This window comes from Mustela erminea, chromosome 6, assembly GCF_009829155.1.
Source record: "Mustela erminea isolate mMusErm1 chromosome 6, mMusErm1.Pri, whole genome shotgun sequence".
NCBI lineage: Eukaryota > Metazoa > Chordata > Mammalia > Carnivora > Mustelidae > Mustela > Mustela erminea.
This window is the reverse complement of record NC_045619.1, coordinates 32618125-32631658: the sequence shown is the minus strand read 5'-3', so window position 1 is coordinate 32631658 and position 13534 is coordinate 32618125. Positions and strand designations below refer to the sequence as shown.

General features: G+C 34.3%; 1 protein-coding gene across 7 annotated transcripts in view; it reads right to left on the bottom strand.

Annotated features, from left to right (window-relative positions):
• The window catches only part of MGAT4C (MGAT4 family member C), a 729258-nt gene that overhangs the window by 324731 nt on the left and 390993 nt on the right, over positions 1-13534 (bottom strand). For all 7 annotated transcript variants that reach the window (XM_032346837.1, XM_032346835.1, XM_032346840.1 and 4 more), the window contains one exon: positions 1492-1552. The gene's annotated coding sequence lies outside the window, so the exon portion shown is untranslated. The remainder of the gene's footprint in view (positions 1-1491; positions 1553-13534) is intronic.

The following is a 13534-nucleotide window of genomic DNA, read 5'->3' as shown; positions in this document are numbered from 1 at the left end:
AAAAATCTTTATTTTCTAAAGCTTTCTGAGCTCTGCTTCTTCTTTTTTTTTTTTTTTCTAAGTACAAGTAATGCCCTTAAGTACATATGCCTTTGTTTAATAAATAAAGAAGCCATGGAAATGCATTAATCAAGAGGTCATTATTGGGAAACATATTTAAACTACTTAATCATCAGAATAAATGACTGTGCTAACAACAGAAGGGATGATTAATTTTTTTGTTACAAACACTTGCATATTAATAGATAGTTAAATTTTTGTCAATCCTTTTCCTGTTGAAACGTGCCAAGAGATCATCTAACATATGTTCAAATTACCAGCTTTCTAATAGATAAAAATTCAGTAGCAAGAAGCTCTATGAATCAAGCACGCACCATCCCGTAGCATAGGTCTGATGACCCCTGAATGTGACCTGCTCCCAGAGGAAAGCAATTAAATGCTCCATGGCACAGAGAACAGTATGTATGAATCACAAAACCTCCAGATAAATTAGTGACAGGTACATCTGAATAGGATTCTTTCTAAGTCGCTTATCTGCAGCCAGGCAAGCTTGTTTCCCCCTCACTTTCAAAGATAAAGCCACTTGGCATGTGGCTGTGGCAGATTCTCAGAAAGCAAACAGCTCCCATCGTCCATTACTGAGGGGGAAAAAAACCAACAACAAACCTCCTTATTTCAGGTACTCTGTACTGTGACAGCAAATGGGATAAAGTGAAAACTATCTGCAATGGGAAAGTCATCAATCAATACCAGGCCTTATGTCTTCTCTAACTTTCATAAGCGCGGTGCCTCTTGCTCTTTCACTTTTATTTTTGACAGTTCTGATACCCCAGAGTTGCAGCCATGGCAAAGTTCAAGAACAAAACAACAGGTTGTTAAAGACAACTTATCAGAGGCCAGACAGGGAGAAGAGATGCCAAGAATTAGTAAGTAGCTGAAAGACGGATCTATGACAGAATGGCGCAGAAAGACACAACAAACTTTTACCTTTAGCAGACTATGGATTCCATTTGAAAAAACAAAAACAAAACAAAACAAAAAAACCCAGAGAAAAACTGAGATGCTAAATACATGCTCTAAGCACTAGGGAGGTTGATCATAGAAAAGATGAAAAATAAATTATCTTCAAAATAACACAAAAGATATGTATTGGTGAGAGAACTTATTTACATACCTTATCAACCACAGATACAATGGAATAAAAAAAACTACAAACTGTATGCTTTAAACTGAATGTCAGAGAATAGCACAAATGTACTGTCTTCAAAGTGAAACATTAACTACAAAAATTCTCTGAAAGGGAACAATAAAACAGAAATATCACTTTTCACTTTCTGCCCTTCTTATACTTCTCATAGTCTATAATTACACTTACTCAAGACTTTCATTACATATCTTAATAAAGGCCACGTCATATCAGAGTTAGTTATATAGCATAGAATTCAACAGCACAAAAAAAGAAAAAAACAAAACAAAAAAAACAGTACTCACGTTTCAGGTTCTGTTAGTAGTCCTTCTCAGGCAAAATCAGGGTTGTGCTTTCTGGGTGAATCTGTGTTAAACCAAAATGACAAAAATCTCAGTTTCCCATGGCACTGCCACTTAGAATGCATACAAATAAATCCCCAGTTAGTCAAGGAGAAAAAAATTGCATTAAAGAGTACTGATTTGTAAATTTGGTCTTTTCAAATGCAGATAATGTTTACCCCTACTCTTCCCCTCATATCTTTGCAAAATTTCTGCCCAATGAACTCATTACTATAGAAACTCAACTACGCCTAAGGTCAGTTAATGAAATTCAGGTTTAGGATTAAACTTCATAAACATGCACAATGGGGGCACCTGGGTGGCCCAATCAGTTAAGCCGGTGCCTTCAGCTCAAGTCATGATCCAGGGTCCTGGGGTTGAGCCCCACAGCGGGCTCCTTGTTCCACAGGGAGCCTACTTCTCCCTCACCCTCTGCCTCCCCTGCTTGTGCTCTCTCACTATCTCTCTCTCTCTGTGTCAAATAAGCAAAATCTTAAAAAAAAAAAAAAAGCACAATGGTTGGGCACCTAATTTGAGAGAGACAAGGATGATGCTAGAAAGAAAAAAAACAAAAACAAAAACAAAAACATAGTTAAAGAATGTACAATATGATAGATTCAGCTAACTTAACTATTGTCCTGTATATGAGGTGATTCATAGTATTCTAAATGTATAAAAATGAAAGCAAATCCACTTTGAAAACATCAATGCCATATCCAATGACACTTGGGAGAATATAAATATAGCTACTAAATTTACCTTCTTTGAAATTACACAGGTTTAATTAAACTGGATGTATGTCCTTTATAGCCACAATAATTTAAGCAACATTAAACACCACTTAAAATATGGAAGAACTTTAGTTAACAGGCAATAAAATTATTATTTCTGCTCTATCTAGCTACTGTGTTTATATTGAGTTATTTATTTACAATGTACTTTAACGTTATCAGTAATTTTTTTAGAAGCATGAGTAAATGGAGAACTAAAATGTTCAATTAAAATATTAAACTTTACTTGAGAAGTACCATATGATAATAATGTTAGTTAATTTTTTATGAATTAGAAAAAACTATGAAAAGTAATTAGAACAATTAGTTTAAATAGTTACAAAACCAAATGTCATGTATGTATTGTTGAACACCTTATTTAAATTATATACATAAAAAGTCATGTAATAGTCCTAATCACTACATGTCAGGAGTGTTTTACTGTATAATGGAGTGTTCAAATTTTCTGGTTAATTTTTCATTAAGTCAACAAATAGTTCTTGACTAAGATCACCTTATAATTCCTCTCAGCTTGACTAAACTTTAGAAGGGTTTCTTTCCTTCACTCTAGGCCCTTGACCTCTCTTTTCTTAGAACATTTGCTTTAAACTTGCAATTGTGAATTATTTTTTCTGCCCCTTTGAGAAATAAATTTTCTCCCAACCTCTTGTCAGTTTTACAACCCATATTATCTCCAGGACTTTGGAAGCCATACCTTTGAGAGATAATCATTAAGATAGTGCCTTAGTATTATGCTAAGTGAAATAGGACAATCAGAGAAAGACAATTATCATATGATCTCACTGATCCGAGGAATTTGAGAAATAAGACAGAAGATCATAGGGGAAGGGAGGGAGAAAATGAAACAAGATGAAACCAGAGACAGAGACAAACCATAAGAGACTCTTAATCTCAGGAAACAAACTGAGGGTTCCTGGAGGGGAGGGGGGTGAGAGAGATGGAGTGGCTGGGTGACGGACACTGGGGAGGGTGTGTGCTATGATGAGTGCATTGTGTGAATTGTGTAAAACTGATGAATCACAGACCTGTACCCCTGAAACAAATAATACTTTATATGTTAATAAGATAGTGCTTCTATCTCTGAGTCTCTATGTGAAAGTAGCTTAACTTCGATAAGCACTATTAACAAACACAGATGCCTAATCACATTCATCATTCTTCCCCCAACATCTTGCAGTGTTTTTTCCACTACTTCATCTCAGCTCTTAAAAACCTCCCATTTTTTATTTCAGCAGTTAAGTTCAATACCTCTTCCCCACCTAAGTAACAGTCTTGAATAAAGTCTTCCTTGACTATTTAACACCACCTGGTACAATTTTTCTTTCACAATCTGAAGTGTCTTTTATGTACCAGAATACTAGTAATTCAGTGGTGGAAAAGACAGACATTGTACTCGCCTTCAGAGTACCTACAGTCTAGTGGAGACAGCCATGTAAATTGACGTATAAAATACAATGTGATCCATACCATAACTGCAAGAAGAGAATGGGGTACCCAACAAAAGTGGACAAATGATGAAAAGGACAATAGAATGAGTGTCTTTGAATCCATCACTTCAAAGACAATGAGGTGTGGAGGTAAACTGTAAGAGCAACAACACCCCAGGAAGAGGACCTGGCATGTGTGAAAGCCCACAGGCAAAATAAGCACTCTCTGCACAGAAATGTCAGATCAGAATGGCTAGATTGTCTAGTGTGATGCAGGGGAATACCAGGAAATGAGTCTGAGACACCACCGGAGGAAGACAAGAAGAGGCATTTCTGAAGTCATACAGTTGCTTATTTTTCTTGTAATTAACACATTAGGGGAGGCTATATAAGCTAAGGTTCAATGTCAAGGTCTCTGGTATCAGACTCTCAGACTTTGAAATCTGACTCTCTCTCTCACAAGTGGTATACTAGGCAAACAGTCCATCCTCTCTTCATCTGAGTTTCTCCATTTCATAAATAGGGATAATAAAAATACCTCGTGATGTTTTGTCAGGATTAAAAAGGAAATCTCACATAAAATAGTCAACGCAAGGCTTGGTACATGGAAAGTGAGCGGTGGGGTGATGATGATGATGATGATGATGACGACGATGACAGCAATGACCACAATAGAAAGTAATCTACGGCGATATTGATCATGAACTACATACTGTATACCAGACCATAATGATCATGGTGAAGAGTTTGAATAAAAGAGAAACCACTAAAGAATTTAAACATGGAGAAATATTATCCAGTATGCATTTTTGAAACAGCATTCTGATTACAATTAGAAGAATGCTTTGAAAGTTGCAAAATGAATGCTGTAATCCAAGTAGTTAAAATTTTGAGTAAATATTTGTAGGGATATTAATTAAAAGTCCATGTGTGCAGAGTGATTTTTTAAAAGATTTTACTTACTTATTTGTCAGAGAGAGAGAGAGCACAAGGAGAGGGAACAGCACTCAGAAGCAGAGGCAGACTCCCCACTGACAAAGGAACCCGATGAGGGACTTGACCCCAGGACCCTGGGATCATGACCTGAGCCAAAGGCTGATGCTTAACTGACTGAGCCACCCAGGCATCCCTAGAGTGGTAGGTTTTTAATAGAAAGGCCTAATAATAGAGTAAATATACCTTTATGTATTAACCATTGTCTGGTTATAATTAATAGCACAGCCTTGGGGAATCTGGGTGGCTCAGTGGGTTTAAATGTCTGCCTTCAGCTCAGGTCATGATCCCAGGGTCCTGGAATCGAGCCCCGCAGCAGGTTCTCTGCTCAACAGGGAGCCTGCTTCCCTTCTTCTCTCTCTGCCTTGCCTCTCTGCCTACTTGTGATTTCTGTCTGTCAAATAATTAAATAAAATCTTAAAAAAAAAAAATTTCTTCCCTTTAAAAAAAAAAAAAAAAGGAGCACAGCCTTTTACTGATAAAACTGTCCTGTGTTTAGGTGATAAACTATATAGTATTTGCCTTTGTGAGCTTTGATTAGTACATTTATAAGGGGAGTTTTGTTTAACCAAACAAAACAGTTGAATGGATGCTGTTCCTAATATATAATACATTAGTAATCATAAGAGAAAGACTACCCTTCTTTTTCATATTTATTTTTCAGACGCAGCTTTATGTTATTTACATGTATTACCTCATTTCGTTCTAACAACCCAATGGGTGTTATTGTTATAGCCCTTCCACACATGAGCATATAGAAATAATTTGCCCAATTTGCATACCATGTGGAAGAGCATAGATTCAAACCAGACAGCCTGGATCCAGAGTCTGTCCTCCGAACCCCTACGTGAAAAGTGCTGTAATAGAGAAGTTTTTATAGTATCGGAAGCTCAGAGAGGACTACTGCAAGCTAAGAGGACACTAAAGAATCACACAAAGAACACTGGGGCACTAGGAGAAGAAACTTTTTCAATAAGGTAGAAAAAAGCACAAAGAAGATAAAATAAAAGTAGCTTTAACAAGGAAAGGATATTTCAGGTAGATTTTTAAAGAATGAATAGAACATTTGTCTCCTTGAAAACTAAACATAGTCTACTTTAAAGAATCTATAACGGTACATATTTTTTCCCTACCCAACTAGATCTGATCACTCCATCTTCTAAATGCTCTTGTATTTATTAAGCATACTTAAAAATATGTTTGTTCATCCCAAATAAATCTATAATCAACAACATTCTGATAGATTTCTATTACACATAAATGAAAATCTAAAATTCAAACTCCTGCAACAATAACTTTTTTCTTTCTCAGAAACACCAGGCTTCTGCTATTTCTTTTGGAAGTATAATCTTCACTCAAATCTTACATTGCCAGATCTATCTCATATATTTCTTTTTCTACCTCCTAAACATCCTTATTTAAGACATATATATGGAGCTTTTTTTAATGGAAAATATTTATTCTTTGCTAAAGAGGTTTCCCTTTGTGCTGAGAGGACTCTACCTGCTGGTTCATTTTTGGCTCATTCCACCATACTCCCCACTCCTTTGACAATATGAGATGGTAAAGTGTCTCTCCCTTTCCTCGCAAGTGTCACAGTTACTATTTTTCATGTATTTCTCTGACTATTGATGAAATTATTACTAATCGTAAGTCCCACAAGGGCATATGCCATGTTAGTTTTGATACTGTGATATATCCTGAAAGAGATCAGAATATGCCACCCTAACATACGGCACTTTTCAGTGTGGGTTAGTTGAGCTGAAGGTAATTGAGAACCAACAGATGCAGAAAGAAGCCTTCTCACAGTTTTCCTTACATGATTAAAAGCAGAAACTTCAGAGAAATGAAGACTGCCAAAAATCCCTTCTCTGGGAAGTTTTACATGAAGGAGATGGAGAGTCAGCACCAAGATGAGTCTTCACCAAAAACAAACAGCAATAGCAACAAAACCATTTACTAAAATGGACCTTGTCTTTCATTAGTTTCCCCATATCATTTACCCTCCCACAGTTTATCCCTTCTAGGAGACCAAGTCCCCCTTTCTTTGTCCAGTCCATGATTTATTGTCCTTTGTCATTAATATTATATAAACTTCCAAATCTACCAAACTGTGGGATGTTCACTTCTTTTCTGTGGGGCCTCCATATACGTAAAATTAAAATAAAGGAACATAAGCCTTTTTCCCTGTCAATCTGTCTTTTGTTAGTTTAATTCATGATGATAGGGAAAAATTTTTTCTTCTGCTTCTATCTCCAGCACCTAAACCAATGCCAGACTCAATAAATATTTGACAATACATGGTGTATGACTTGGCAGGAAACATGTACTTGGAGTGACTGGTTCATAGGGGACACCCAATGAAAACTAGCAGCTGAAATTACCATAGAAATGTTGTTGCAGGAGTGCTATGCCTTGTGTTGTCCTCATGATTATTTCTAGAAGTTAGACAAGGTACAAATGTAAATCACACACACACACACACACACACACACACTAATAATAATAATAGTAGTAGTAGTAAATAATAGTAATAGTAATAAAAGTAAACAAGCAAATAAACAATAAATAAATAAAATAGCTCAAATGAGATTGAGATAAGAAGTCTCATAGCTCTGTCATCATTAAAGACTCAGTCTTCCTGATTTTCCACCCTTAGCCAGTGGCTTCTACCTTCAAGTTGTCTGAAGTATTGCTTCTTTTGTTCCACCCTCTACAGGTTTCAGCAAGCAAAAAATAGGAAGGGAAGAGGGCACAACAAGACAAGAACAAAAGCAAAATTTGGTGCGTCCCCCTAAGAAAAGCTATCCTAGACACTAACCTATAATGTCTTATTGAAAGCCCCTTCAGAACTAAAACTGAAATGTGGGTATTTAGATAAGTCTATTGTCATCTTAAACAATATGCAATCTATTATTAGTAAGGTAAGTGAGAAAAACAACTATAATTTTTATTTTATCTTATGAAAATGTTCCATTTTTAACTTCTGAGCATTTTATATCCTAAAACCATGATTTCTCTTTCACTAAAACTTTAGGGGATAAATCTTGGCAATATAGTTTCTATCACATATTTTTCTTTAAGTTTACTTCTCCAAAATGATAAACTAAGGAAGCCCAAGATTAAAACTGGATTCATGTTCTGAAATATCAAGACTTGGGAAATATATTATGGGAAGAACAGAGACAAATCTCAGGTGCTCTCATAAACACATGTGAAGGTGCCAGGCTACCTTAAACTCAGTCCACATTCAAATATATCACCATCAACAATCTCTGAGACTTCAACATCTTAAGTAACCCCATCCCTGACTACTCTCTTCTCAACTCTTTTTTTTTTTTTAAAGATTTTATTTATTTATTTGACAGAGAGAGAGCACAAGTAGGCAGAGAAGCAGGCAGAGAGAGAGGAAGGGAAGCAGGCTCCCTGCTGAGCAGAGAGCCCGATGCGGGACTCGATCCCACGATCCTGAGATCATGACCTGAGCCGAAGGCAGTGGCCCAACCCACTGAGCCACCCAGGCGCCCTCTCTTCTCAACTCTTAAGAAGCTTCATTCAGTCAATCCTTGATGTTAATAACAACTGAAGTTAAGCCATGGCCACAGGAAGGCATTCTTCTTTGGCTTTTGAATGTGTATTTTATGTGTATGTGTGCTTACACAGTAGTGAATGCTTGCAGTTTTGGCTATTATTTTCACACCAAACAATGAATCCATACAGTGATGACCTGAATTGGGACCAAGTTCGGCAGTTCTACCATTTCTTCATTCTGCCTTTTCGTTAAGTTTTCTTTACTTGTTCTAAGCTGAAAATAGCATTCTCTGCCAAAATGAAATGAGAACTGCAGATTCTCAAATTTATCCCCCCCCTTTCCTCTCAAATATTTGAATTTCAAAGACATGTTCTTCATCTAAATAAAGAAAATAACCACTTAAGAAAAATATGGGTCTTCTTAATAAACTTGAGAGGATGATGTTCTGTCCGAAGAATCAGGAGTGAATATAATTCAAAATGAAATTATATTTGTGTTCCTACTTTTTAAAGCTAACTTTAGGGATTCTTTCAAAAGAGAGTTCTTTAATTGATTAGGTAAGGTTTTGAAAAACTAAATAAACTACTTATTTATTTCATAACAGTTTTGTTATTCAAAAGAAGAAAAGCTTACATGTCAAAAAAAAAACCATAAAACTGTTGACTTCTGAAAAATTGCACTTTTAAATTTTTTGCCAAACACTGTTAAGCAATATAGTTAAACATAATTATATTCTTTTTCCCTACTCTTTCTTTTTGGTACTTTAGTAGTTTCACACAGATTTCAATTGATTGTACCTTATACACATTAATGAAGACTACAGATATATTTAAAATTCCTAAAATACAAAGAATAAGTTGAGAAAAAATGTCACTTCTTCTAAGTTTTAAATAGCCAGCAATCCAGTTCTCTTTTTTCTTAGTGTGTATCTCTGTGTATCGGTAATGGTGGGATGACATCTAAAGAACCAAACACAAGATTTCCCAAGAAGAGGCTGCTGCCCACTGGATTAATTATGAGACATCTTTAGTCAGCAAATAGAAAACTCAAATAGAAGACTAAAATAGAATAAATAAATAAATTAATTAATTAAATTAAACTAAAATAGAAAAACTAAATAGAAGTTTACTTCTATTTGGTTTGTGCTATTGGGACAATTATTTATTGGTGCATACATTTCTTAGAGCTTGTATATGTCTTATTAAAATTCCTAAGGAGAACGCTAATAAAATCATAAAAGAAATATTCTATTATTTGTGTATCATTATCTCAGGTGTTCATTTTTTTTATTTGAAAATTTTAACACAAAAATTCCAGACATATCAATATAATACCCATATAATTCACTCAAAATAATGCAATGCCTTCATATTTTTGATAAAAAGCATCATACATAAAATTTCTTTTTATCCCCCAGCTTTATTAAGGTATTACTGACAAATAAAACTAGCATATATTTAAGATCTACAATGTGATGTTTTGTTATATGTATGTATTCTGAAATGATTACCATAATCAAGCTAATTAACACAGACACCAACTCGCATACTTTTCTATTTGTGATGAGAGCATTTGGGATCTACTTCCTTAGCAAATTTTAAGTATACAATACAGTATTATTAACTATGGCCACCATGTAATACATTAGATATCCAGAACTTACTCATGCTACGTAACAGAAAATTTGTACTACTTGACTAATATATCCCTATTTCCCCAACCAGTAACCAGCAGTCTACTTTCTATTTCTATGAGTTTGACTATTTTAGATTCTATATATAAGTGAGATCATGCAGTATTTGTCTTTCTGTGCCTAACCAATTTCACTTAGGAAAATGTCCTCTAGGTTTGTCTATTGTCATAAGTGACAGAATAGCCTTCTTTTTCAAGGCTGAACAATATTCTACTATAAATAATTTTCCATTCCATTTGTGTGTGTGTGTGTGTGTGTGTGCGCACACCACATTTTATCTGTTCATTCATCAATAAACACTGAGGTTGTTTCCATATATTAGCTATTATGAATAATGCTGCAATAAACATGGAAGTACAGAGAGCTTTCTGAGAATGATTTTTGTATTTTTTTTATTTACTCAGGTGTAGGATTTCTGGAACAAATGATAGCTCAATTTTTAGTTTTCATGGAGTTATTTATTTATTTATTTATTTTTAGTGTGAGAGAGAGAGATGGAGAAAGAGAGAGAGTGAGCTGCAGGAGAGGGGGCAGAGGGAGAGAATTTCCAGCAGACTCCCCACTGAGTGCAACTCCGGCTCAATCTCACAACCCTGAGATCGTAACCTAAGTAATTTAATCCATTTACACTTAATTATTGATAAGGACTTGCTATCATCATTAGCTAGATGTTTCATGATTACTTTGTAGTTACTTTGTTCCTTTCTATCTTTGTAATATATATATTTCTTAGTTGTCTGCTTTGCTTTCTTCATCTTTTGTCTACTGGAGATTTTTTTCTTGTGTTTACCATGAAGCTTACTTAAAACATTTTTTAAGTCTTTATTAAGCTGATAACAACTTAATTTTGATGTATGAAATTCTACACTTTAACTTCTCCTCTCACAAAATATGTCTTTGATACTAAAATTTACATCTTTTATATATTGAGAATCCAAAAATTATTATAGCTATGATTATTTTTAATTATTTTGTTTCTTGACTTTTGAGTCAAAAGTGGATTATATATCACCATTGTAATATTAGATTCTTATGAATTTGAAGATATTCTGACATTTACAGTAAGTTTTCTACTTTATATTTAATGTTGTTGCTATATCATCTTTTCTTCCAACTTGAAGAACTTCTTTTAGCATTTCTTGTGATGTATGTCTATCAGATATGATATTCTTGGTTGACAGTTTGGACCTTCAGCTTGATTGGCACTAGGGGCAGGCCTTGGTCCATAGGGGTAAGACTGGTCCTGAGTCTTTGGGGGCCAGACTGGAGGTCTTCTGGGTTGGACCTTGGTCATGGGTCCAATAAAGGCTGGTTTACTAAGTCTGTTATGTAGCTTGAATTCTTTTCACTTAAATCTTTAGAACATTTCATTATTTCTTATAGCTATGTATTTATCTTGCTTGGATCTGACCCTAGCTTTCCTAGATTATATATTTAAGTAATTTCCTCAGAAAAGGGTTTATTTACAAGTGAATTTTTTTGCATTTTTGTTACCTAAAGCTATCCTCATGTGGCCCCTGACACTTGACTAGCTTGTCTGTGTATAGAATTTCAGAGTTTTAAAGGCATTGCCTCACTGTATGTACTAAGTGTTGCAGATAGCTGATGATTTTAATTCTTCAGTAGAGGGCATTTTTAATTTGTTTCTTCTCCTTGAAAACTTTTAAATTTTCATTCATTCTTGGGAGTCAGAGACATCATAGTGATGTATGTATATGTATACATATGTATATGTATACATATACATACATCATATATATAGTGATGTATATATATGTATATATATATATACACACACATATACATACACCTTCAGCTCAGGTCATGATTCCAGGGTCTTAAGATCTAGCCTCGCATTGGGCTCTCTGCTCAGCAGGGAGCCTGCTTCCTCCTCTCTCTGCCTGCCTCTCTGCCTGCTTGTGATCTCTGTCTGTCAAATAAATAAATAAAATCTTTAAAAAAAAATCTTAGCACAACTGTGTCTTCAACTCAGGGAAATTAAAATTGGACTCTATTAATAAATTTACTTTTAAATAATTAAGATCAACTTCTTGGATTTTGTATTACATAATTTTTTATTATTATATTACTCATTTAAAGAAGAGGAATGACTTGGACTGACCTATCTGTTAAAACTATTTGGTTAGAACCCAATAACAATTCTATGAAACTAAATGAATTATCACCTGCATTTATTTCCGTTATATATTATAGATATGTGGTCACCATGCCTTCAGAATGTTATGATGAATTGACATACAAGATCCTGGGATATATTTTCAGACATAATTGACAGATATTATATGTGGGAAATTAGAAAAACTCTACATGATTTTATCTTCCTGAAGAAGACATTTACTTTACCCCTTGGTGGGACTTTATATTAGGGAAAAAATATCTTAATTTGATAAGGGGTTCAGGTCATTTGAGTCTGGGTTTCAGTCTTTACAAGTTTCACTGTATTTCTACTCAACTATCACCTTTAAACACATTTTTTTATAATGGAGTGAAATATTTGATATTTAATCTTCATAAAATTATAGTGGAACTCACATAATCATATAGTTCTGGTGATAATATAAATCAATATAATATCTCTTTAAGGAGTCTGTGATTTAGTTACTTTTGTTGTTTATTTCTAAGTTTTTTGCTTTTATCTCTACTGGAGACTATCTGGGTTTGTTCTTAGAAGATCTTTTTTAATAATTTTGTTTTGTTGAATAATTATGCATAGTAAGAAGAATTTGGTGGCAAGGATTTCTCTGTCCAAATCAACAAATTCTTTGATTTTATGACTTTATTTTTTGGACTTGCTTCTCTAAGCCCTTATTCTAATTTCACAAACAAATAAAAGGTTGGATGCTTCTGGTGGAAAATTTTGGTTGTTTGGGGGTAACCAGCTTAACTTTTATGGTTAAATGAAATATTCACATTCAACCAAAATGATTTCTAAAACCTTTTCCTAAGGTACAGGAATAAATGGCATTTGTTTGGAGTACAATACATTCACTCCTAAGCAGATTTCTGGCCTGGAAGTAGAGCAGGGAGAGTTAGAAGGAAGGGTGCTTCTAGATACTGGAAGTTGTTTGGTTGCAATCTTAGGCCAAATTTGTCTCATTTTCTTCTCTCTTTCTTGTAGATGCAGTGTAAGGTGTTTTGCTTAACCATGATTTTTAATAATGCCTATATTCTTCCTGTTTGTCAGTTTCTACCTTATCTAAATAACCAGAGGAGATGACTATGATATACATGTATTTGATCAAAAACTTCTGTGGTGCAGAAATGATGTATAGAATAATTAAGAACAATAAAATCTTGCATAAAGTAGAGCCAAAGTAGAGGAGATTTTAATACATTTCTCAATTATAACAAAATAAATGAAAATTTAAAATTAAAATGAAATATCACATAATCCCATCATCCTAACATAATTATTGTCTGTAAGATAATTTAGAAAAGCAGCTTATGAAGAATTATCAGTAACCATAAATATGCATATATTTTCACTCAATAATTTCATTTCTGGTAACTAATTCTGAGGAAATAAATCAATCAAAGAAAATGCAACTTT